Genomic DNA, 22,762 nt, shown 5'->3' on the forward strand with positions numbered 1-22,762 from the left:
TCTAATTCCCTTTCAGAGTTTGTTGCCATCTCTCTCTCTCTAGTGGCAGTAAATTCCATAAATGTTGTGCATTGCCTGGAAAAAAAATACTCTGAAGAACAGAAGACCCCTGCTGGACCAGGCCACAAGTCCATCTAGTCCAGTTTCTGGTATCTCTCAGTGACTCACCAGGTGCCGCTGGGAGTACACAAGACAGCAAGAGACCTGTTGCCACGCTCTTGCATCTGGCATTCAGAGATAGGATATCCCTAAAACCCAGAGGTTGTCTATAGTCATCATGGCTTGTAACCTGTGATGAACGTTTTCTCCAGAAATCTGTCCAATTCCCCTCTAAAGCCATCTAGGAAAGGTGCCCTCCCAACATCCTGTGGCAAGGAGTTCCGCAGATGAAGTACACAGATAAATTAAAAATACTCTTCTGTCTGTTCTGAAACTAAAGTCCATTAATTTCATTGGATGACGCTGAGTTTTTGTGTAGGGAGTGGATATTTTACTTTCTCCATGCCAGTGGTTCTTACACATTTAGCACCGGGACCCACTTTTTAGAATGAGAATCTGTCAGGACCCACCGGAAGTGATGTCATGATCAGAAGTGACATCATCAAGCAGGAAAAATTTTAACAATCCCAGGCTGCAATCCTACCTATATATTAAATAATCCTAATATATTAAAAATAAAATATTGAAATGAATGGGGACCCACTTGAAATTGGCTCGTGACCCACCTAGTGGGTCCCGACCCACAATTAGCGGAACACTGCTCCATGTCATTCATACTATCTGAAACTTCTAAAGTCCTGATTGTGTGCAATAGCTTGCTCTCTTGAATGAAACAGCTCAAAATTATAACCAGCCAATGGAAGAATGTCAGTGATTGGCTGGTGTGTTTATCAAGGAGGAGAGGCCAGTATTGGTGTCCCTGCACATGCCTGATCTTGACTGATCTCAAAAGCTAAGCAGAGTCAGGCCTGGTTAGTACTTGGATGGGAGACCGCCTGGGAATACCGGGTGCTGTAGGCTTATACCATGATCTCGGAAGCTAAGCAGGGTCAGGCCTGGTTAGCACTTGGATGGGAGACCGCCTGGGAATACCGGGTGCTGTAGGCTTATACCATGATCTCGGAAGCTAAGCAGGGTCAGGCCTGGTTAGTACTTGGATGGGAGACCGCCTGGGAATACCGGGTGCTGTAGGCTTATACCATGATCTCGGAAGCTAAGCAGGGTCAGGCCTGGTTAGCACTTGGATGGGAGACCGCCTGGGAATACCGGGTGCTGTAGGCTTATACCATGATCTTGGAAGCTAAGCAGGGTCAGGCCTGGTTAGCACTTGGATGGGAGACCGCCTGGGAATACCGGGTGCTGTAGGCTTATACCATGATCTTGGAAGCTAAGCAGGGTCAGGCCTGGTTAGCACTTGGATGGGAGACCGCCTGGGAATACCAGGTGCTGTAGGCTTATACCATAGTCTTTCGAGACTGAAGGTTGCCAACCATTATAGATATCTTTTCTGTTATGAATTTATCTGATCTTACTTTAAAGTCAATTTATTTTAAAGGTGTTTTTTTTTTTTTTGCTAATGCTCAGTCTGAGAGCACACATAATAACCCAAGTTCCTTGGTTTATGCGCAGAGTTTGTCATCATGCTCAGTAACTGTTGGTCAGTTGGTTAGAAGAGCTTCCAAAGCTGAAGGCCGAATGGTCATTGTCTCATCGTGTGGCAGCAAATCCATGTGCCACACGATGTCCATGCGAAGGACATCATTTCATCTCTGGAATCTACTGCCTGTCCATTTTAAGTGAATGACTTTGAATTCCAGTATTTGCTCTCTCCGCTTTACGCCCCACTGTATACGATTCTCTATCTGTGGCTAAGCAAACCGAAGAAGGGCTAGAGAAGGTGACCTTGTCTAGAGTGAAATGCTTGCATGATGATGTAGTGGAGCAGGGGGGAAAAATATATTATTTGCACTCCTGCCCACTGAGCATTTAAATCTTTGCAGCTACAAATAAATAACCAGAAGGGTTGCCATTCGTCTTGGGCTGGAATGTCATTATCTTTGGAAATATTGGAATGCCCAGACATGGACCAAGATTTCTGAATGATGTCGTGGCCCTCTGCAGTGCAGTGATGTGTTGGGAGGTCAATGGCTGGGGAGGCCCTTGCTGTGGTGCCGCAAGGCACTCTGGAGCTCTATGCAGAAGCTGCAGGACATTCTGGGGTGCTACCCAGCAGCAATTGGAGGGGCAGCTGAGCTTGTTGCTGCCACACCTCTGGTCTCTCCCTGTATAGTCACAAGCACGGTGCATGTTGCTATATAGGAAGAGATAGGGGCAGGAGGTCTGGTCTAGAGCAGGGGTGCTCAATAGGTGGATCGTGATCGCGAGGCAAAATGAGTAGATCGTGGAGTGCCGACCTCCCCTTCAGGTGCCTCTGGGAGGAAACGCTGGGAGTGAGGCCCATTGTACTCAATGGGGCTTACTCCCAGGTAAGTGTGGCTAGGATTGCAGCCTCACTGCCTAATCCTAGGCATGTCTACTCAGGAGTAAGTCCTGTTATACTCAGTGGGGCTCAAGGTACACCAACATACATTGTACACATAAATGTTATATGTTATTTTTTTCTATCTCAAAACTGATGAAAAGGGCCCTTTAAATTAAAGGAAAACAGTCATTTAATAATGCCAGAGAGGGCAGCCGGCTGACAATCCATCAGTCATTCTGCAGCCTTCACTCCTCCCTTCCTGCTGAGCAGGTGAAAGTAGGCTAAATGGCAGCGATTATCACCTCATTCTTGCTGGAGCCCCTGGTGAAGGGAGGGACTGCTGCCTGACGAGTCAAGGGTTCTTGTATTGAGACAGCACCCTGCAGCCTGGGCTGGTGATCTTGATCCAGATTCAGAAGTCTGAAACCAGGTGGGCAGCTGAATCCTAACTAGCTTTGGCGCAGCGGGGCTGCAAGGCCTCTGCTCTATCTAGCACTTGTAGAGAGTGGCCTGGAGGTCTCTTCTGGGTAAGGGGATATTTTTCCCCTTATCCCAAGTAACGCTCCAGTCTGCCCAGTGGAGCTACTTAGATCTGCGCCAGTGAATTAGCAGTCGGAGCAGACTTGTGTAGGGTATTTGGGCCCCTGGGGGAGGATAGGGTAGGATATGATGGAGGCCTGTTCTGCCAATCCTGCCCCCTCCTGCGCCTGATCCTCCCTGTTCTATTCTCCCCTACCAGAAATGCCCTCTCCCCACCTCTGTTCCACCCTCCTGCTGCCCCTCTTCCACCTGGTGCTTCACTCCTGCCCCCCCCCACAGCAAATCTTCTGGATACAGCATCAGTGGGGTGATGCCGGCCTCCCCTCCGGTGCTGCTTGATCTCCGGTGCTGCAAATGTGCTTTACGGCATGTTTGCAACACCCTCACCCGGCAGTGCCAGCACTTTGGATTGAACTGTGATTGATCCAGAAACTACAATGGGAACATTCTCAAGAACTTAAAAAAGAGAGACCTTTGTGACTGCCCTTCCAAACCTAGTTTGCTGCAACTTGGTGCATTTCCAAAGGGAGGGGGGAGAGCCGCCTGAAAAAAATCTTCATGGAAAAAAACAGGAGAGAGGAAATTTAGCATTCCCTAAAGGAGATATTTTCCTTAGACAGGTAAAAGGTCTCTAATTTTTAATGCCCCCTTTTCTAAATCACTGCATCAACCTGTAGCTGTGCCTTGTCTCCGCAGATCCGGCTTCTCTTCACTGTATAGCCCTCTAGTCCTGAAAAATGACATGCCCCCAGTGACTTGGTTGGCTTGCTTGTTTCGGCATCAAGGCAAAATAAGCATTACTGAGTTGATGGTTTTTTTTGAGTAGATCTTTGCATGTTTCATTCCTGTATGGGGGGAGGGCAGCCAGGTGACGGGTCTAACTTGCTTTGGGAGTTTGAGAGGATGAAGAGGCAGGTGGAGATGGAGGCATTGCAGGTTTTCTGTAGAATTGCTCCCTTATGGAGTGAGACATCTTGGTCAGGAAAGATTGGAATGGAGCACTTTAAATGCATAACTGTATCTCTGGTGTAGCTATATATAATTTGCTCGGCAAGTCTAGATTAAAACCTCCACCGGTGTCTCTTGCCATTAGGGCTTGAATTTATGCTTCAAGTTCCGTCGTCCTCATCCCTTGAAATAGCTCTGCCGGTGTCGTCTCTGTTCTGCACTTGTAGAGCACCACGCTACATCCCTCTCGCCACTGCAGTGTCAGTTCATTAGCACACAGATCGCATATTCTCTCCCCCCCCTTTCTTTCTCTGCACTGTCATTGCAAAAAAAAAAAAATGCTGTTTTACACCTTTACAGCCAACAAATGTGCTCTTGGATTACGCACTGTTTGTGGGGAATATTGAGAAAACAAACCTAACCCTTCATTTACTTTCTCCCCCCCCCCCTCGCTCGGAATTTTCCTCATGAAAGGATTAGCTTAAAAAAAATTGTAAGAAAATCTATTGATCTTGGTGATGGTGGAAGATATAAAAAAAAGCAGAAGGCTTTGATTGTGAAATATAGGCAAGCCGTAATCTATGACTAAACCTCCTAGCTAATCTCCTGACTGTTCCTGCTCCTGCTTATCCTGTTAAATTATTTCAGAGATGCCTATCTCCCTTTTTGGATTATTTTTTTTTAAACAAATGTTGATTGTCTACTGTGTTTTTGCTGTGGCATTTATTCTTTTGCCAGCCAAAGGGAAAAGAGCATAATTACCTAATTATCCTTGTTTGCGGAGATCAGAGTGGCTGTTTGTTTGGGTGCTTTTCTTCAAATGGGGTTTTGTGGCTTTTCTTGACTCTTGCTCTGTCTGTCTTCGGCTGCAGTTTCAGACCCTTTGCAGTGTATCATGAAGCACGCAGAGGGATGGAGTCTCACCAAGCAAAGGGTGGTTCTTTCTCATTCTATTTTTGAGGGAGTGATGGGGGACAAAAATGGTTGTTAAGCCAGCATAGATAGCTGGATGTCTAATTTTTGCTTCATTCCAGTTTCGTCGTCCTTCTCAGCGCACACACACTACTTTTCCTGTTTGCTGCCGATCAGTGTTTCGTCATACCAGTGGGCAAACAACTGGCCTTGCTTTTTGCATCTCCACTCTTCGGCCAGCTGACAAAGGGGCGGCAGTGCTCAAATTGGTCAGCTCCCTGCGGCCAAAGATGTCTCCGTTAAGAGTTCAGCACATTTCCGAGCATCAAAATGGAAAGGAGGAACAGGAACGCTTGACAAAAGTGCAAATCAGCCCCTACTGCTTGCAAGGATGGCCCTGCTCACTGAGGCATCCTAAACCTTCCTTGCCCATTATAGTTCAGTTCCACCCCACAGATACAAATCTGCTTTCTTTCCAAGTCAGAACATTGAACCTGCCTGGCCCAGTGGCATACAAATAGGGTGACCCTCAGGGAGGTCCCCAGCCCTGAGCGCCAGGCTACAGACAGTTGTCTGAGAAGTTGCTCCAAGAGGGTGACCCTGGCTGTATCTGTGATTTGGCTAGCACTGGCTGCAGCTGCCAGCAAGAGAAGCAAGTTTATTGGTATGATTGTATATCCAAAGTTACAAAGTTAAATATAAATATAAAAATTTTCAAAGTTCAATAAAGAAAATGTTCATGTCTGCACTTCTCATGTCATGTCATGAATATTAATGTAAATAATTTTGTTGTGAGGAGCACCAAAAATGTATTGGCCCTGGCACCTGGGTTCCAAATGACTTTGGTACGCCACTTGTCTAGCCTCGTATTGTCTACACTAGAGGTGCCCAAACCCCGGCCCTGGGGCCACTTATGGCCCTCGAGGCCTCTCAATGCAGCCCTCAGGGAGCCCCCAGTCTCCAATGAGCCTCTGGCCCTCCAGAGATTGGTTGGAGCCCACACTGGCCCGACGCAACTGCTCTCAGTGTGAGGGTGACTGTTTGATATCTCGCGTGAGCTGTGGGATGAGGGCTCCCTCCACTGCTTGCTGTTTCACGTCTGTGATGCAGTAGCGGCAGCAAAGGAAAGGACAGCCTTGCTTTGTACAAGGCCTCTTATAGTCCTTGAGCTATTGCAAGACCTTCATTCATTCATATGTTCATCTTTAATATATTCATTTATGTAAACTTATGTAAATTTATTCAATTTAAAATGTAAATTAATTCTTTTTTCCCCCGGCCCCCGACACAGTGTCAGAGAGATGATGTGGCCCTCCTGCCAAAAACTTTGGACTGCCCTGGCCGTGGTCTATACCGATTGAATCCCTAACATGTTGCTGCCTGACCAGGGTCTTTCCCAGGCCAGGCATTGAAGCTGGGATTTTCTTCATCTTGTGTAGACCACCTGTTTTGCATACAGTCTGTTTTGCATATGGGGTTTCTGTGCAATTACCCATCCACTAGGCTGCTTGGTTTCACTGACTTATCCTTAGTTAGCTGTAACATTTTATATCTTGTCTTTCTTTCATCATGAAGCTCAAAATGGCATAGGAGGGATCTGAAACGGTCCCCCCTCCATCTAACCATTGATCTGAGCTAGACTTGCTTTAGCTTCTGCAAGATGGCTGCATTGTAGAGCTGGTGTAGCGTAGTGACTAAGAGACTGAGGCATGAATGGGAACTTCTCCAGGTCAAAGATCACCTCTTCCTGCACTCTCTGCTCAGCCTTGGGCAAGACACCCCTGTTCCTCCTCACTACCCATGTGTAACATGTGACTTATCTTACAAAGTTGTTGTAAAAACATCAAGATCGCACAGTTGTTCTAGCGTGTTGTGCACTCTAGTGTAGGGGTCTCCAAACTTTTCAGCCAGAAGGCCGCATCAAATATCTGGCATTGTGTCAAGGGCAGGAAAAAAATAAATAAGTCTTAAATATAAAATTTAAATAGATACATTAGAGATGGAACTTAGATGAAAGAATGAATGAATGGACTCTAAGTTCCAGGATTTCTCCAAGCACCTACACATACTACAGAAATACAGGCACACTCAAATGGACTCCCAGTCCCCACCCTACAAGCAACTTATTTACATATACAGGAGTAAATCACTCAGAATCAACACATCACAGGAATCACCTGGGGCATGTTCTGAGGGCTGTGAAGGCCTCCCCAACCCTCAAAAAACCTACCGCCTTCAGAGGGCCCAAAAATGTCACTTCCATTTTTTATTTTTTTATTTTTTTATTTTTTTTTTGGGGGGGGGGACGGACAGATGGACCAGGAAGTGATTTTTGTGGCCTTTAGAAGGCATTCTAAAGCATAGCCTCCAAAGCCTTCAGAACATCCTCCAGACACAACTGGAGCACAGCTCCAGTCACAGTTAGTCAAGTGGGCCAGAGGCTTGTTGCAGGCCTTGCAAGGTCTATAAAGACTTGCTGCACGCCACATCTGGCCCCTGGGCCAGGATTTGGAAACCCCTGCTCTAGTGTGTTATGTGTTTATGCTCAATAACATTATTGGATCAAGCTGTCTTGGATCATGCCCTGAGACATTGCATTGGAACCATGATCTGACCTTCTCCTTGCCCTGCCAAGCTGCCATGACAATTGGAGGCTGCTTTATGGTTGCCTGAGCAGGGCTGACCCCTTCCTTATCCTGCTTCTCCCAGGTTGCACCAAAGAACTGGTCAAACTGAAACCTTCCTAGAAAAATCTATGGCAACATCAAGTGATTTTTGGTATTGCCTTCGAATCCTGTTGCATTGCTCCAAGAAATGTCCTATCCATGATGCCTGGGGGCCGATCTCAATGTGCTGTGTTTCAAATAGGGCTTGTTCGGTGATCTGGGGGTCTATCTCCATCCCTTTGCTTTGCTATTCGACTTATAAAATACAAAAGAGGATTAATATGTTGGGGTAATGAGGGTAAGTAGAAACCATGACATTTGACATTAGCCAGGTGAATAGTTCTGTAGAACTTGAAAGCTCAGTGTTGGATGCTTTTTTTTGGTTGGTCATAATGAAAGTATTACCTTGCTTTGGATGGGGGGGGGAGTTCTTCTCCTGGACCAACAGAGCTACTTAAGGTGAATAGATTCTGGGTAAAAGATGTGAAGTGTATGCTGGAATCTGCTTCAATTTCTGTTAAGCATCTTTTTCTCTACTCAAGAGTTTGGCTGCCTTATTGTAAAATAGACAAATTAAAGATGGTTGTGTGGTTGGTGTACTAAATGTATAGTTGGCACAGAATCCGATTCACTGATGGCCATGGACAAAAAGCCTATTCTTGACTGCTAGTCATGACACTAACTATGCGTTAACTGTGGGTCCGGCGGCAGTCTGTTTCTAAATACCAGTTGTAGGGTGCTATAGTGAGACCGGGGAGAGGGTATGCTTTTGTGGGTTTCCAAGATATGGCTGGTGGGCAGCTATGCGAAATGTGATGCTGGACTAGGTGGGCCTTTGATCGGATCCATTAGGGCTTTTCTTATGTCCTGTACCTGTGGCACTCACTGTTTCCCTCGAGCAACATGTAATGGTGCAGGGAGTAGGAAGTTTAAAGACTGCAGGGAGTCAAGCCACTGACCTGGAGTTCTAATTGTCTGTCCCCTATGCATTATTTCAGTGGATGCTCTTGGTCTGTGCAGTTCTGTGTCTTATTGATGACGTCTGAAGACCTCTCAATTGTTCATAGGTGGCAATGTGGGAGGAGGGGGAGTCTGAACATTCCCCAGATAAGTAGCTTCCACTCATTGGTTGATCTCTCTGGTAACTTGAAGGAAAGGTGTTTTTCATGCACTCAAGAGTGTGTGTGTGTGTGTGTGTGCGTGCGCGTGTGAGAGAGGGAGAGAGAGAGAGAGTTATTGAAGCAGAAAGAGCCTGACATTGAGTCTGTTCTTAAAATAAGAAACTTGGGACTCTTTCCTACGCTCTGGAGGTCTTTGAGACTTTTATTTGCCATTGACTTCTGGAGGAACATGACTGAATCCACTGGGGATATTCACATGAGAGCTCTGCAACAGCCAGCCAAATCTCTGACAAATGTGATACAGCAACGGCAGTTCAGATCCAAGAGAGCATGGAGGTGCGTTGCAAGCTAGCAATCTTGGCCCAAAAAAAAAGTCTATTTAATTTTAGAGTGGGAGGAAGGAAATGACCTTTATTTATTACTGTATCGATATAACCCCTTTCTCGACAGACCCAAGGCGGTTTACATAGGCAGGCTGAACATAAATCTGTGTTTTTTTTCCCAATGAAATCTTTACAAACCTCATTCTATGAGAAATCTCATAGGAGCCTTCATTTCTCCAGATGTTTCCTTCACAGTGCCAGTTGTCACCCTGGCTGCCCACTCTTGAGTTTTCCAAGCTTCTCGCAGGCAGCCACAGCTATACTTCAGACCAGCTTCTCAAAGATATTGTCCTTTTGCCAGCTGACTCCTTCACACAGATAACACCAGTGGCCTCCCAGTTTCCCATCCAGCAGCTGATTCTGCTTAGCTTTTTCAGGCAAGATGACAGCTCAAACTTCCAAACTACACCTCCTGTCTTTAAGAACGAAGCTGTAGCTTGGTGGCAGGGAATCTTCAAAAGGTCCCAGGTTCTGAGTTTGAGAACCACTGCTCTCTCCAGGGGTGGATCCAAAGGGGGGCCATAGGCACATGGCTGCACCAAACTGTTGTGTCAGAGCACCCTCTGGGATGGGGAGAGAAGTCAGGCACCAGGGGAATGCCCACTGGGCAGGACAATGAGAGTGTGCCTTGCCAGGAGCCCAGGTCTACCCACCTGGAAGTGGTAGCTCCCACATGCCTGATCTCATCTGATCTTGGAAGCTAAGCAGGGTCAGGCCTGGTTACTACTTAGATGGGAGACTGCCCGGGAATACCGGGTGCTGTAGGCTTATACCATAGTCTTTCGAGACTGAAGGTTGCCAACCAACCAGAGGGTAGTTGGAATGGGAGCCCAGGTCTACCCATCAGATAGATTTGGGCTTCAAGTTCAGGCAGGAGCCCAGGTCTACCCACCCAGCAAACCTCAGCCACAGGGGCCAAAGTTCAACCAGGAACCCAGGTTTACTTTCCTGGTTGACCTGGGCTCTACAGTTAAGGTAGTGCTCATAGTGTTCTGCCCAACACTAGATCCACCCCTGACTCTACCTAATAAATTGTTATGCAGTGCTGGTTCACTTACCTCAACAATTTTTAACAAGAGTGGGTGACTGGTATAACCAAAAGGTTTTAAAAAAAAATACTAGAGCAAAGTAGATTGCAAAGTCTGGATACGTGTGCTTGAAATAATGCATCTTCCCACACTATTTTTAATTTAAGTGCATTGACATATTTTGAAATGGCAAAATTCTAGATGGCTTAATTAGCCTTGCTTAATGGCGCAAGAATGGTGGTGGTATTGACCTATTTTGCACATTTGAAACATCAGACTGAGCTGGATTCAGACTTGGGCTCTGACATTTTCATTTCAGCCCCGATTAGGTCACCCTTAGAGAAACCTTAAGTGATGGTAATGAGAAATCCCGCATTCAGCCACTGTGGAATAGTTTGCTTTTCTCTGTGGGAGTCTAATTTAATGCACACGCAACAGGAGAAAGGAAACAGCCCCAAATGTCTGCATATTTCTATTCTTCTGAGAGGATGCAATATGGATACATCTTCCTTGTCTTTGCCGAACCATAGATCCTGAGCAGCAAAATTGTTTTTTGAGTGGGGTGCCCAATACACGAAGAGATGCCATTTTACTTTTTCCTAGTCTTGACATTTCTACCCCATCTTTCTATCGCTGATACTCCAGGAAGTTAAAAATCAGTAATTCTAAGAGGAACCTAATGATTGGAAGGTAAAACAGAAGCTGTTGGGGCAGGTGTTGGTTGATGATAATGCCCATTAAACTGTATATTGGGAACAGTGAAACGGGCTATCTGAAATAGCAGAAAGGCTCTTCCAAATGGCTTAAGTGAGCCTAGCAAACTAGAGCAGAGGTGCCCAAACCCCGACCCAGGGGCCACTTGCGGCCCTCCGGGGCTCCTCAGGGAGCCCCCAGTCTCCAACGAACCTCTGGCCCTCTAGAGACTTGCTGGAGCCCATGCTGGCCCAATGCAACTGCTCTGAGCATGAGGACAACTGTTTGACCTCTCACCTGAGCTGTGGGACAAGGGCTCCCCCCACTACTTGCTGTTTCATGTCTGTGATGCAGCAGTGGCAGTGAAGGAAAGGTCGGCCCTGCTTTGTGCAAGGCCTTTTACAGGACTTGAGCTATTGCAAGACCTTCATTCATTCATATAAGTTCCATCTCCAATAAATTCATTTATGTAAATTTATTCAAATTTTAAGTGTAAATTAATTCTTATTTTTCCCGGCCCCCGACACAGTGTCAGAGAGATGATGTGTCCCTCCTGCCAAAATGTTTGGACACCCCTGAACTAGAGGAACCAACCAGTTCATCACTGGTTGTCTGGGCTTACTGAAATCCTCAATTCCTGTTTTGTATGACATGTGGAATGGTAGTTTCAAAAATGGGACTCCTTCCTTCCGGTTACAGTTTGTTGGATCATAGGAGCCAGTCGACTTGAAGAAATTTTCCAAATGAAATTTGTCAAAATGTGGCCAGCCTGGCTTAGGGCCCAATCCTAACCAGGTCTACTCAAAGTAAGTCCTATTTTGTTCAATGGGGCTTACTCTCAGGAAAGTATGGTTAGGATTGCAGCCTTAGTGAGAGCCCTATCTTGTGTAAGTTTTACCCTGAAGAGGATAGAGATTTATCTGGGATTCTGTATGATCTTGAAACCAAGTTTCTGGGCCAATATTTCCTAGCAGTGATTTGGTTTTGCCCTGTGTTGTCATTTTGGTGAATGGAGGAGAACTGCTCCTTAAGAGCGCAGGGCACTACATAAAGCTGTGGATACACAAAGCACTGTGTTGTCCCCACTGTTACCCCGTACGTGCCTGGTCTTGTCTGATCTTGGAAGCTAAGCAGGGTCAGGCCTGGTTAGTACTTGGATGGGAGACCGCCTGGGAATACCGGGTGCTGTAGGCTTATACCACAGTCTTTCGAGACTGAAGGTTGCCAACCATAAATGGAAAACAGCCAATGACCAGGGGTGTATGTATGTGTGTGTAATTCTTTTGGGGAGGACAACGTCAACTACACTGATTATGGTGGCAAAATGTATCTCTTTTTCTTGTAGTCCAAGTCACAACAAAGGCGGAAGGTAATATGCAGGGCCCATTGGAAATATTGCTGTCTTGGATAAGTGGCGTCACTAAGGAGGTACCGGTGGTGCGGGTCACACTGGGTGATGTGCGCACACAGAGGGGATGACATCACTAGTGGCCAAAACTTTTAGAATCTTGGTATTTTTGAAAAATACCACCCTATTATACATTATTCGTTGTGTAATTTCATCCAGAATGAATTATCTCTATTATATCAAAAGTTATAACAAAAAAACCCAGCAGGGGTGGGGCAGTGGTTCATCACCATGCCCCCTGCCTGGGGTGTTGCCTTGCCCGCTGCATAGGTGGTCCTTCATGGGGGTGATGTGCTGGCCTCCCGCACCAGGTGATGCAAACCCTAGTGATGACACCACTGCCTTGGATAGTTTCCCGTGAATATTCATCCCCATGAATACTCTTCCTTACTGATGCTTTGCACTGGATGACACCGAGTTCAGATTTCAGCACAAGATCTGAGCTCATAAAGAGTTAGCCTGCATTCCTTGACCGTAGCTACATTTTAGGTGAGACCAAATTAGCATTTTTCTGTTTATCTGCTGATCTCTCTTACGTTTCTTGTGGTTTAAAACTGCGGTTGCGTTCTGTGCCTTGATGTGGCTACCGCTGTCATCTTTGACTTGCGTTCCATCAGATGGGCTCCTGAGTAAACATGCAAAGGGTCAAAGGAGTGTTCCATTGGAATGACTGGGTCCCAGTTGAGGCTTCCTGCAGGAATCATGTGTAACATTAATCACAAATATGCAGGTGGATAAATATGGTTTATAAGCATAAAATGCACATTTTTAAGAGCAATACTGTGTATGACTTTGATGTACTGTCCTCTTTTTAAGCTCTGCCTGAAAGGTTACACAGAGGACAATCTGAGTAACAGCTCTGACCCAGAATTTATTTTCAGTACCAAAACACAGTGCTGAAAATATGGTAACTGCTAATAAAGAAGAGAGAATAGGAAGTGTGCACCCTCTGATCAACGGGAAAGCAAAATTGGCCATCACATTTACACTCCAGGATATATAGGAGTGTCACATTGGAGGAAGGAGGGGAGGAGATGTTAAAGAGAGCTTTAGTGCCAATACTTTTCACTCTATAGGTCAAGCCAAATCTTGCATATCTCTCTGGATGGCATCAGCATTTCAACCAAGATGAAATTCAAAGCCAATTTCAGGGTTCCTCTGAAGGAAAAACATCTGAGAATGCTCAAGGGAAGCCCCCCCCCCCAAATTTATATACGAAAGGTCGGGGGGGGGGAAGGTTTCTGTATATCACTACCTAACACTAACAAGATCAAGCTGGATCTATAACATTTAGACAGTAGCTTAATCAATTAAACATTTTGGATTGACGTTAAAAGTTCCCCCAAGAGCCGGCAGATTCTTTAAAAACAGGAAAATGACAAGCTCTTTCTTAGAGGTGTTCCTTCTTATTTGAAGGAGGGAAATCTCTTCGGCAGCACTGCCTGCTGTGACACATGCATGCATCATCTAAAAATAACGGGAGTGTGTGTCTCTTTAGCATTGTTCTGTGTTTCTTTTTAAATTCAAATACATGCACACTAAATTAAGTCTCTAAAGCTCATGATTTAATCAGCTAATATTTCTCAGTATAAAAAGCCTGTATTGAATGTGCTTATTTATTAGCAGAAGCTAGTAACAAATTCTTTTCAGTCTCTCTCTCTCTCTCTCCCTCCCCCCAAAACAACAGCAATCTAGTGCTTCAGGGAAAGTTCTGCAAAATAAAATTGTCAGTTTTGCAAAAGGTTTGCAAGTGAAAGCCACAGAGTGGAAGTGTGAGACTCTACAGGGCTAGAGAGTGGCACCACTTGCCTTTAGGGTGATTCTTGCCACCAGGGCCAGCTTTAAACTAATTGAGCCGAATGCTCCCAGTTGGGCCCCATGCCTAAGGGCCTCTGCACTAGGGTAATTTATCAAGCAAGCAACTGTTACCCTGCACATGCCCAATCTCATCTGATCTCGGAAGCTAAGCAAGGTCAGGCCTGGTTAGTACTTGGATGGGAGACCACCTGGAATACTGGGTGCTGTAGGCTTATACCATAGTCTTTCGAGACTGAAGGTTGCCAATCATCTCCCTATACTGAACACTATCTCCCGATCTCATCTGATCTCGGAAGCTAAGCAGGGTCAGGCCTGGTTAGTACTTGGATGGGAGACCGCCTGGGAATACTGGGTGCTGTAGGCTTATACCATAGTCTTTCGAGACTGAAGGCTGCCAACCATCCAGTTCCCTTCTCTGGTAAGCTACCCTTGTGGTGGATAGTGCTACAAGGCAGTTGCCCAGAAGTGGAGAGATAGGAGTGTTGATCTGAATACCAGAACCAGGCCAACCAAACCTCTTTCTTCTGTCCAAACGTACTTCAAATTCCTTCTTCCACATTCACAGGTCACCTAACTAACAAACTAAGCCTGATGTGGAAATTCGGTGATTTAGATTTCAGTCAGGTGTTTGCCTGACTCTTTCTCCCTCTCTTACACACTCACACACACAGACTTGGACCCCCTCCTCACCATTTTTGCTGGTGGTTTTTCAGCCCAGTGTTTCTCAAACTGTGGGTCGGGAATCAATTTCAGGTGGGTCCCCATTCATTTCAGTATTTTATTTTTAATATATTAGACTGTGGGAGCAATCCTAACCGGCACTTATGTTGGCATAGGTGCCCCGGGAGGGTCACAAACATGCCGTACAGCATGTTTGCGCCTCCGTGGGAGGAAGCAAAACTTCTTCTGTAGGAGGAAGCAAAATGTGGGCGGCTTTCTCGCCGCCGCTTGTGCCGGCACACCCGCGCCAACACAAGCGGCAAAGGTAGGTGTGGGGGGGGCATGGAGGAGGCGGGAGGGAGGCTTTTCTGGGCGGGGGGAGGGTGGGCGATGGGCGGCCCTGGGTGCGGGCGCGCAGGGAGCTGGGGGCGGGGCTGGGACCCAGCAGTTATGGCTTCAAGCCGCTCCGCTCTCCTCAGACTTGCATCACCTCCAGAGGTGGCACAAGTCCAAGGAGACCCATTGGGGCGAGCAGCCCTTACCCAGGGGTAAGGGGAAGAGCTTCCCCTTGCCCCTGGCTGAGCCACTGCAGCCAACGAACCTGCGTTGGATGCAACGCAAGCCTCCTGGCTTGCCTGCTCCAGCGCAGGTTTGGATTGCACCCTTAGATACTGCCATGGTATGTGACTGCATTTGGGGAAATATTATAGATCTATACTTTTAACAGGCTACTATGTATATGCTTTTAACAATGATAGTCAGTGGGACTTAGAAGAGAGATCCTAAGGGGTGATCCTGATCCTAAGATCAGGAGAGAGATCTTGGGGTGGTGGTGGACAGGTCGATGAAAGCGTCAACCCAATGTGCGGCAGCAGTAAAGAAGGCCAATTCTATGCTTGGGATCATTAGAAAAGGTATTGAGAACAAAACTGCTAATATTATAATGCCGTTGTACAAATCGATGGTAAGGCCACACCTGAAGTATTGTGTCCAGTTCTGGTCGCCGCATCTCAAAAAGGATATAGTGGAAATGGAAAAGGTGCAAAACTAAGTTGATTACTGGGCTGGGGCACCTTCCTTATGAGGAAAGGCTACAGCATTTGGGCCTCTTCAGCCTAGAAAAGAGACGCCTGAGGGGGGACATGATTGAGACATACAAAATTATGCATGGAAAGGATAAAGTGGATAGAGAGATGCTCTTTACACTCTCACATAACACCAGAACCAGGGGACATCCACTAAAATTGAGTGTTGGGAGAGTTAGGACAGACAAAAGAAAATATTTTTTTACTCAGCGTGTGGTTGGTCTGTGGAACTCCTTGCCGCAGGATGTGGTGATGGCATCTGGCCTGGACGCCTTTAAAAGGGGATTGGACAAGTTTCTGGAGGAAAAATCCATTACAGGTTACAAGCCATGATGTGTATGTGCAACCTCCTGATTTTAGAAATGGGGTATGTCAGATGCAAGGGAGGGCACCAGGATGAGGTCTCTTGTTATCTGGTGTGCTCCCTGGGGCATTTGGTGGGCTGCTGTGAGATACAGGAAGCTGGACTAGATGGTCCTATGGCATGATCCAGTGGGGCTGTTCTTACGTATGTTCTTAACAGCCATATGGCTCCAGGAACTCCAAGAGCCCTCTCCTGCCATTGGAGCATGCAGCCATCATGACTGCCATTTGCCACTGATAGATGGGGTTATGCTCCATGTGCAGGGATGTGTCACTTAACAACCTTCCACTTAACGACAGACCGCATCTATGATGGTGGTCAAAGCACAACAAGGAAGCTCTTAATAGGGCAATCGTGTCTCCCATAGCCTGCAGCAGAGTGTCTGTTTACACAACAAAGAGGTTCTTAATGAAAAGAAGCAGAAATCTATCTCCAGTAGCCTGTGCAGCCAGCTAGTGTCTGGCAGGGAGTGCCTGTTTGCAGAACAAAGGCACTGGATTCGGCTGAATGTTCGCTTAACGACCTAATCGCGTAACAACAGGGATCGGAGAACATATCCCCGTCATTAAGTCGTGCACACCTGCATTGAATCTAATCTCCTTTTAAAGTCCTCATCATATCTTGTGGCAGAAAATTCCAATGCTGACACTACCTTAGCCTTCCTGTTATAACCCTTCTGATGCTTACAGTGGTAGTTGCTTCCCTAGCAAGGGACAAGATACTGCAGGTAGCTACATAGGAAATGACCTTCAGTGCATTTAGCTCAGGATGGGCTATGCTGACTGACATAAACTCTCCAGAGTTCCAGGTGAGTGACAGACTTTCCTCCTACAAAAGCAGCTGAAAGGGAGGTTGAAAAGGCTTGAAAGGACCACCAGCCCATCCCCTCTTAAGGGCACCTTGAAAAGGCAGGATTATCAGAGTTTTGGGAAAAAAAATATATATATTGAAATAGTTTATCTGGCACTTCCATTCTTGGTTCCATCAAGGGGTTCCGTTCTACATCGCTGCCGCAGAATGCATCCTTTGCCCCTTCGAGCACCATGAAATGATCATAATGATGATGAGCTCAAACATTTGTTTATGCAAATCAGTGATGCCTCGTTTGTCAGCTGTGTTCTTGCTGGGCAATGCAAATGGAATTATTTCTTATTTTTATCCTGCCCTTCATCCAAGGAGCTGAGGGCGGTGGACACAATTTCCACGTCCACATTTTATGCTAGCGAGAACACTGGCAGAAGTGAGGCTGGAAAATAGTGACTGGCCCCCAAGTTTGCCCCATGTGTGAATTTGATTCCCAGTCTCCTCAATCATACAAACCTGGTTCATGCAGAGCTACGATGGTATAGTGTTTGAGAATTGGACTTAGACCTGGAGGATCCAGGTTCAAATCCCCACTCAGACATGAAGCTTCTTGGGTGACCATGAGCCAGGTGCACTCTCTTAGCCTCACCTACCTCACAGGGTTGTTGTGAAGACAAAAGGAGAGAGGGAATTATGTACACCACCCTGAGCTCCTTGGAGGAAGTGTGGTATAAAAAAGTGAAAACTAAATAAAAATATATTGTCCACTCAGGCTAGTAGTTGGTCCCAGGATTTCAGACAGAGGACTTCTCAACTATGATGGGAGTTATTGTTGGACCTTCTGCATGTGGTCCACTGCTGACTTACAGCCCCATCAGCTCACCTAACACTGTATCTTGAATTACGTCCATTGCTGAAGTGATCGTTGAACTTGTAGTTGAACAGTTCTGAAATATGAAATTGCCTTGGATAAGCTTTCCAGCCCATTCCTACAATCGGGATGTTCCATACCTCAGTGGTGCATATGCTTTCCATTTCAGAAGCTCCCAGGTTAGAAATGATCCAGTAGAACAGTGGTTCTCAGACTGGTGGGTCGCGACCCACCAGTTTATGTAATGCTTCCCCGTCCCTTTAAGGGGCGGGGGAAGAGGAGGGAGGCAGCGACACGATCCCCAGGACCACGTCGCAAAGGGGGGCAGTGGGGTGCTTTGCACTTACTCCAAGAAGGCAGGGCTGCAGGAGGTGCGGGGAGCCCTGCGCAGCCCTGCAGAATGCTCCCCGAGGCTTGAATATTCGCTAAAAGCGGGCGCAAAGCACTTCATTTTGCACTTCCCTAGCCCCTCCCCCACAAGAACTTACTGAGGGAGTAAAGCTCCTTCAAATTTTGAGAACCTCTGCTGTAGAATATGGTGGGAAAGAAGATGGGTGAGGAGTGAATCAGAGGATTCCGACTGGGCATTGGGTTCTCTGCTTTACTGCTTAGTGGAGCTGTGGGGCAGGAAATGGTGGCAAATTTCCAGTACCCACCAGTCATTCACCCCTTGTGCAATTTAAAAAGATATCCTTCCCCCTTTTTTCATAATTGGGACAGATTGATATACAGGCATCTACCACCATCCTGTCTCGTCCCCCACTTTTATTAATCGGCGAGGAACTGTTCACTGAACAGGTGCTGAAATGAACCTCTTGCCAGCACTATTAACCTACTAAGAGAGTGAGGGTTATCCCTCAAAATCCCAAGCATCTCTCTAGCCTTGTCCCTTGGAAATCAGAGGATTTTTGTGATTAACTTGTAATAGCCTCACTAGTGGGATGTGATAAGCAATGTGTATGTGACATGGCTTATACATGCATTAGTATTGAATATACAGCAGTGTTTCTCAAACTGTGGGTTGGGACCCACAAGGTGGGTCGCAAGTCAATTTCAGGTGAGTCCCCATTCATTTCAATATTTTATTTTTAATATATTAGACTTGATGCTACCAAGATACGTGACTGCATTTGGGGCAGTGTTACAGATCTGTATTTCTAACAGGCTACTATGTATGTGCTTTTAACAATGATAGTAAATGGGACTTACTCCTGGGTAAGTGTGGGTAGGATTGCAGCCTAGGATTGTTTAATATGTTCCTGCCTGATGATGATGCTTCTGGTCATGACACCAGTTCTGGTGGGTCCCAACAGATTCTCATTCTAAGAAGTGGGTCCCCGTGTTAAAAGTTTGAGAACCACTGATTTACAGGATATGATGTGGGGGTAGTATGAGCTGGTAATAGGGAGTACCATTGTTTGAACCAAATGGAACCCTGTAGCACTACTGCCAGGTGGTAATCAAGTCTGGAAGCAGAGGAATTACCCAAGGATTTAGCAGCAACCTGAAAATGTAACTTTTTTACATGTTCCTTTCTTTAACCCATTTTTACCCGTTGTACACATTTGATTTCTGTTGCATATATGCAACGTTGGGCAAAAGTGGTTTAAAAAGATGAAAGCTTTTTCATAGAAGAGATTCGACCTTGTCAGCTACTCAGAAAAGCTCTACAGTACAAACTGTGACTGATCTGTTGCCCTGGAGCTGTGGAGAGGACAGAGCCACAAAGAAAAGGGTGAATGTCCAGTGTTGGTGCTGACAAAGAAGAGCCACCTTCTGTACCCCAAGTGCTAATTAGGAGCCATTGTTAAAGAGCCAACCTGATTATACCTTTCACCATTGACTAGCGTTGGCACAGAACTCGAGCTGGCATGGTTAGAAGCTGCGATGGGGGGGGCAGTGATGCTTGTGGGATTGTTTGGGAATGCAAAGGCATTTGAGTCTGGGAACTTATTCAGGGCTCTGATGTGCTGATTCCAGACATCTCATCCCTTACAGGGCACCCGTAAGCCATAGTAATCTCCTAGTAGCTAACATGGAAATCTCTCTCTTTCTCTCTCTCTCTCTGTCTCTCTTTGCCATACTTAAACGAACCCTCGGGGTAGGTTGAGAATATTCCTGGGTCAACACAGCATCCCTGAAGTGGAAAGAAGGGCTGAGAAATACTCTGCAGAAATAAGAGGTCCCTTGGCCTGCCTTTGGAGACTTTTTGCCTTACTTATTAACCCTGAGCCTTTATCCCTTCCTTGGTCAGCCTAGCCTCTTTTTCCTGTGGGTTATTCTTTCCCACCCCTGCCCTTGGCTATCATCTAATCCAGCTCCTTTTTGACACTGCTTGTTGCTTGATTCAAGCCAATACCAGTAATGTAAACTTTCCTTCCCAGAATTTATCTCTGTTCTTTTGTCTCCAGCATAGGGGTGTATGAAAGAGACTGTAGATTTATTTCAGCTTTCTATGAAGGGGATCCTTTTGTACACCGTAAGGGGCACTGGGAAAGGTAGGGGGCTAGGTTGTACTTAAGAGCACAGTGTACAGTTGTTCACTGTCCCTGAATGAAACACGCTGCATCCCAATGGTCAGTTGGATATGTTGCAATGGGTACAGGGCTACTCAGATGTGGAACTCCTTGCTACAGGACATGGTGAGGGCACCTGGCCTAGATAACTTTAAGAGGAGATTGGACAGATTGATGGAGTCCTGAAGCTAAAATGTTTGGGAACCACTGTCCCAGAGTCATCTGTTGGGTCACTGTGAGATCACAGAGCTGGACCAGTTGGGCCTTTGGCCTGATCCAGTGGGGATCTTCTGGTGTTCTTATGACTCTTGGGATCTGATGCTAGTGCGTGGATTGTGGTAGGGTCTCCACATCAGCTCAAGGGGACAGGATGCCCCCTTGTGCTGACTGAGAGCCCCTGTACATTGTTTAACAACTCATCAAGCTCAACCGTAAAACAGCAGTCATTATGACCTGTCCTTAGCCCAAGAAAAGTCTAATTTACACAATCTGATTTTCATATGCAACCTGCTTTGCACATCCCAATGCCAAAATAGAGATTTGTAAGCTCCTTGGAGCAGGGATCTTTTCTTCTTGGCTTATGTTTTGCTTAAAGCCCCCAGGATGCTGACGGAATGATATGATAATAAACTATCAACCTGAGGCATTTTATTTTTCAAATATACTCAACATTTTAGATTTATCATGCTTGGAAGAGCCCATGAGATGCAGCAAAATGGCTGATTGTCTGAAAAACCTTTTGCCGGTTGTTTGAAAGAACTTGTATTGATTATAGTTACAGAGCTATTTATTTTGTTCTGGCACTTGTGCAGTACAGCTATTACTGGGATATGAAATTATGCCTTCCTTGCATGCTAGAAATACAAGCTATCTTTTTTTATATAGTAGGTTTTGCTGCCAGCCTGTATTTGAGGGTCTTTCAGAGTTCAAGAGTACTTTGGAGTGCTTAAAAAGGAAAGATAATAGGGTGTTTCTGCTTTAAGAATCAGAAGATTATGATAATGCTCTCAGAGGAAATGGTCTAGATTCCACTCCTGCAAGTTGAAACCACAAAGAGCTATTGCCAGTTGGTGTGAGCGAACATCTCTTGGAAGGATCATGGGTCAAAAACTGTTTTAGGATGCCCTTCCCCCAAACAGGTTGCAGGGGGACTAATTTCCCCCACTCAATTTGAAGAGAGCAACTAACCCAGTGGTTCCCAAACTGGGTCACAACTCCCCTACAGCCTTTTCTTGAAGGCTTATCTGGGCACCACCATCTTGAATCTCATGAGATTTTGCAAGATCGAAGGTGGTGGCACCCAGGAGAATGGGTAGGAGGGGCCACCGGGGACATCCTGCCGTGCCCCTGTGACTGCGCCACGACTCCCTAAGTTGTTGCGACAATACATTGGGAACCCCTGAAATAACGTGTTCGTTGGTTCTGGTAAGGGGAGGGGCTTGCATATCGATTAGCATGTGTGATGCAGCCAGCATTTTAGTTGAGGGTGGGATGTAGCTGCCCACCCACCTGGGAAAACAGCAGGGGGTTTGCTGGCTGATATTGAATGGCTAAGTACAATCATTTTGCTCTTCTGCCTGAGTGAATTTGTCCAGGTCTTTCTCTCTCTCTCTCTCTCACTCTCTCTCTCTCTCATGCCATGAAGCTGTGAAATGGTGTGATCATTACTCTCCTCTGGCAGTCTTTGATCACAATTGCCAGGGTGGTTTTAATACAGGAAGCAACGGTAGGATTGTACTGGTGACCACAAAAACACAAACTGAGTGAGGGGCAGATTCCAGTCCAATCCCTTGAGGCCCACACAGTGCGAGGCAAGTGGAATGGAGTCTTTTTTTAGGTCATGCCATTGCTGCATCCTCAAAGCTTGGAGAAGCAGATACTGGCTGCTGGTACTGATACCTTTGTCCCATCAGAGCCCAGGTGGAGTCATCCGTGGATAAGAAGGAGGGGCGGCTCGTCCTGTTTGGTTTGTATAAGTTCTGCCCCCTCTGCTGATCCACACTGATCCTTTGGCAAAGAAGCATTCAAGCCCCTTGTGGGTTGTGTTCAATGAAGCTGCATCCCTTTATCCCAGTGGTTCTCAAACTCTCTAGGCATTTGGAAACTGCCGTAAGTTCCTGCGAGGGAGGGCGAAGGCAGTGACACGATTGCTATAGTTGCATTGCTGCCAGGGGCAAAAGGTGTTTGTTTTTTTTTAAACTTACCTGACACAGCACTGGCCTCCTGAAGGGTACGGAGAGCCTGTGGACTCTTCTGCAGAGCTCCCCAGGCCTCCAAATTACCAAAATAGCTTTAAAAAACAGCCACTTCCGGTTTCATGACGCAAAACAGAAGTGGCCTTTTTTTACTATTTTAAGAGCATAAGAACATAAGAACAGCCCCACTGGATCAGGCCATAGGCCCATCTAGTCCAGCTTCCTGTATCTCCCAGTGGCCCACCAATTGCCCCAGGGAGCACACAAG

At 46.3% G+C, this 22,762-nt stretch overlaps 1 protein-coding gene and 1 pseudogene across 2 annotated transcripts in view; both read left to right on the forward strand.

Annotated features, from left to right (window-relative positions):
• Nucleotides 1-22,762, forward strand: part of GRIA3 (glutamate ionotropic receptor AMPA type subunit 3) — a 189,087-nt gene that overhangs the window by 5,037 nt on the left and 161,288 nt on the right. The window lies entirely within an intron of this gene.
• Nucleotides 14,241-14,363, forward strand: LOC136663374 (5S ribosomal RNA; annotated as a pseudogene).

The sequence above is a fragment of the Tiliqua scincoides genome, chromosome 12 (assembly GCF_035046505.1).
Source record: "Tiliqua scincoides isolate rTilSci1 chromosome 12, rTilSci1.hap2, whole genome shotgun sequence".
NCBI lineage: Eukaryota > Metazoa > Chordata > Lepidosauria > Squamata > Scincidae > Tiliqua > Tiliqua scincoides.